This window comes from Mauremys mutica, chromosome 2 (genome assembly GCF_020497125.1).
Source record: "Mauremys mutica isolate MM-2020 ecotype Southern chromosome 2, ASM2049712v1, whole genome shotgun sequence".
In the NCBI taxonomy this organism is placed as follows: Eukaryota; Metazoa; Chordata; order Testudines; family Geoemydidae; genus Mauremys; species Mauremys mutica.
In genome coordinates this window covers 81,141,620-81,145,703 of record NC_059073.1, presented here as the reverse complement: position 1 = coordinate 81,145,703, position 4,084 = coordinate 81,141,620, and positions in this window count along the sequence as shown.

The following is a 4,084-nucleotide window of genomic DNA, read 5'->3' as shown; positions in this document are numbered from 1 at the left end:
GAAGTGTCACAAGGTGGCTCAGTTCTCAGACTTTAACTAAAGGGCTGGAGACTCTGAATCTTCAAGAAAGGCTTCCTTTTTCCAAGCAAACAAAAAACAAAGACTAATAATAAGCTGACTAAAAAACCCTTGTATGCAATGTTGTTGTAGCCACATCAGTCACAGGATATTATAGAGACAAGGAGGTGAGGTAATAATCTATCTTTGTAAAGATATTACCTTCCCTACTTTGTCTCTCTAAAAAACCCTTCTCCTCCATTGTTCATCTTTTCTTTTTGGTTCTTATGATGTCATTCTACTAGTTAAAGGTAATGCCTCTATCATAAAGAAGAGACTGAACCTATCCATTTGTTTCAGTCACCTGTCATATCTTGCCCTTAATTCAGATTGTTAACTTTCTAGGGAAGGGACCCTCTTTACCACCACTTACTGCCTCTGCAGCAAAACTATGGCCTTCCTGCTTCAATTCAGGTGTTCCGTAACTATGCATCAGGGCATCGTACTTGGCTCTCAGTCTTTCATGGAAAATTTTAATGTGATTATTTAAAAGGGTAAATTAAAATATCAGTTCCTTTAAAAAAAATCAATCCAAGATATAGTGATGACACAGGCAAAGGGAGATGCAGAATATGATAATTGTATCAGGATTAGATTGGCAATAAAACACTGGCAACTGTTTTTTTAATGATTGCCTGATGATTTTTAATATTGTATTTTAACCAACTACATTATCAAGAAAGTAAAGAAACATGACTTTCACTGTGATTTTCTGTCTGCTAAAGTGACACGAGAAGCACTATGATCAGGTTTATGATCTGATGGCCACCTTTCATATTTTAAATTATGTATCAAAAGTGATGGCACTCAAATGAATCTTCCCTATGGTCAAAACCTTTTCAGCTGTCTACTTCAAACAAATTCTCTTTTTCTCCTTCATGTCCATTCCCATTTTGATTGTCAGCACATACCAAAGAGATCATTACAAATCATAAATGCTTTTCATGCTAAAACATATAGTTATTTTACTTGGGCAAAAATCTTGATTTTTTTTTTGGTTTTTTACTAGGCTAAAAAGAAGTTTAGAAAGTTATTTGATCGCTATGCACAGCACAACTTGCTGTATGCAGCTGTCTTGGTATTGGCACATCTTTGTGCATCCGACTATGGCCCATATACATGATTATTGCAAACGCAGTTGATATACACTCTGTCTATATGGGCTTCATGTCGTTTTTTTTATCTGTGTTTTATTCTAGTTTGCTAGGCTGGGCTTTCTGACCATAGTATACATCAGCCGTAAACAACTTGGCCAACACGTCATATTTACCACCAATTCTCAGGTCCTACTAATTATGGCTGCTGCAATCACAAGTGACACACGTTTCACCAGCAGTGCTACACTACAGAATTTACCAATAGATGGTAGAGACTTTTGGAGGTAGGGTCACAACTTATTGTGTCAAAAAGGCATGTTACAGCCAACTGTATCTGTTTTTATCCTAAGATCATGTGACTAGCCACAGCATTGAGCCTGGTGGCAATTGCCTCCCATATTATTATTTATTTGTATAATTAGGAGCCCGAGTCATGGACCAGGACCCCATTGTGCTAAGCGCTGTGCAAACACAGTACAAAAAGACAGGTCCATCCCCTTACCCTTTGAGTTACCCCAGAGCAGCAGCTCCTTGTTTAGCAACTCATTCCTGAGGAGCTCCAAGCTCACTACGCTTGGGACACTTTCCAACAGCCAGCCAGCCTCATTACCACCTGCATATTCCATTACTTACAGCATTCATCCAATGGGTGACTCATATGTGGTTAAACGCTGCTTAGTATTTTTTGGCTCTTCTGTATTTGAAGATGAAGAATAGGAAAGGTTATCGGTAATACTACTTCACTCATAGACAATGCTTGTCTTCTGAGGATCAAAATGTGCTTTATACTGAAGGGAAGTAGTAGCATCCTTTTGTACAGAGAGGGAAATGGAGGCGGTGAATGGACGTCTGAAAGCCCAAGGTCAGTCACAGGTTTTGTCTGCATTGCCAGTATACCTTGGCAATCCTGTGCGCCTCACTCAGGCACTACTCACTAAAGTGTGCCCCAACGAGGTGTATAAGATGGGCTCTGAATTGTTAGGTGAGTTGTCCTCTGCAGTGCCCCTAGTGTAGCTGTTTACACCTGTGCAAACCACAAACAAAAGCGATATATAATTCTGATATGGTGGAATTTTACATTCAGTTTGCACAGGTGCACATGCCTACCCAAAGGGCAAGGCAGTGGGCAGTTAGGTATAGAGCATATCTGTATAGAGCAAATGTCAGTATAGACATATCACAATCAGACCCAAAACCTAACCCAGATAGTCAGGCAGTGTTCTAGGGAGCATCTCACAAGGAAAAAAAATCCTTTCCCAGGACCATGACAGCAGTGCTGGTGTCACCCAGGAAGTTAATCAGGTCCTGTATCCTTTGAATAGTTATAAGTCTGATTTTTAGGACAGCTGACAAGTATTGTATATGATTTTTAAAAGCTGGATTACTCAAAGAAAAACCCACATATCATGGGTTAGTTACAAAAGCCTCAGAGAGAACAAACCAAGAGAACACTGATCACAAAAAGAGAAAAGTGCAGTAGATTTTGATAAATTAAAAAAAGTTAAAAAGAAAAACATATCATGAAAGGCAGGCAAAGATAAAGAGAACTGAATCTAGGTTGGAGCTGAGTCACATAGGTGACCAACCACAATCGGTTGCCTCGTTGGTGGTCTTTAAATAAAGGTCAAACAAAATTGTACTGAAAGCCACATGGGGATCATTTAAAGTGGTTATTTAAGGCAGCGGGTTGCCTGTTGGAGGCGGTGTTCAGGGCTGGTTTCACTGTATTTTTAATAGCATTTAATTTGTTCATCAGTGTTTGGAGTGACCCTTCTTTGAAGCATTATATGAAAAGCTTTTTGCTACTGTTCATATTTTCTTTCATCTTACAAGCACTGCTTACTCCCACAGTGTTTCATAGAACAGAAATCTTGCGGGTCAAAATAGTTTGCTTCCTTGCCACTGCACCATGTGATTTCTGAGGTGGGTGGCCCGAGTCATTGGGGGCTGTGTGCAGGGGCAGTCTATTGGGGCAAGGACATAGAGCACAGCCAAAGTATATGCGCTCCACACCCTTAGCCCCAACTCTTCTGGGACAGAAAGAGCAGAGGATCCATGCACCCACCAAGGCAATTTAACTTATTTAATCATCAAACAATTGATGAAAAAAATATTTAAGGGCCTCTGATTCTGATATTGTGCTGATTGTGTTGTTCCTGTGTAGATTTGGTTATGGCAAAGGATTCTTAGATGTCCAGTTATATAGTTTCCACTGTAGTTGCCAATTTGGATATGAAAATGCAGGTTTTGCATGTTATGAGGGGCACGCAATGCAAGTCATATACAGAGATGCTAAATAGGCTTGGAAGGATTAGATTTTTATTGTTAAATGTTGATAAACATCGATTTCACTGCACACACACAAAACAACAACAATATTTCCATCGATATTTTACAAAGTAAGAAAAACAAAGTAAGAAAAGACTTTAAGATAGACAGGTAAGATAGACAAAGTAAGAAAAATGCTGCTTGAGAATTTAAAGTTTAAGTATATTTACTTTGTATATTTTGACATATGGTGTTGATCAGTGGTGGGCAACGTGCGGCCTATGGGCCACTTGCAGGCCATAGGTTGCCCACCACCAATGTTGACACTTTGTGTTTTAACAGTTACAAAGCTTTAGCTTCTTGAATCTAAGCATCTATTGCCATTAAATAATTAGCTGACCCCCCACTGTTTGACCCCCCCATAATTTCTCACAATTATGAAAAATTAAAATCAACACATATCGATTATTTTAAGAACTTTTTTACATTATGCATCAAAATTATTAACAAAAAAATAAAAATTAAATTCTGTCAAGCCTAATTGTAAGATTTTGGGGATGGGGACTGTGTTTTTGTACAGCCTCCTGGGGGTCCAATGGGATCCTGATCCATGACGAGAGTTACCCAATACCCAATAAAAAACAGAGAAAGTTGTCATAGAG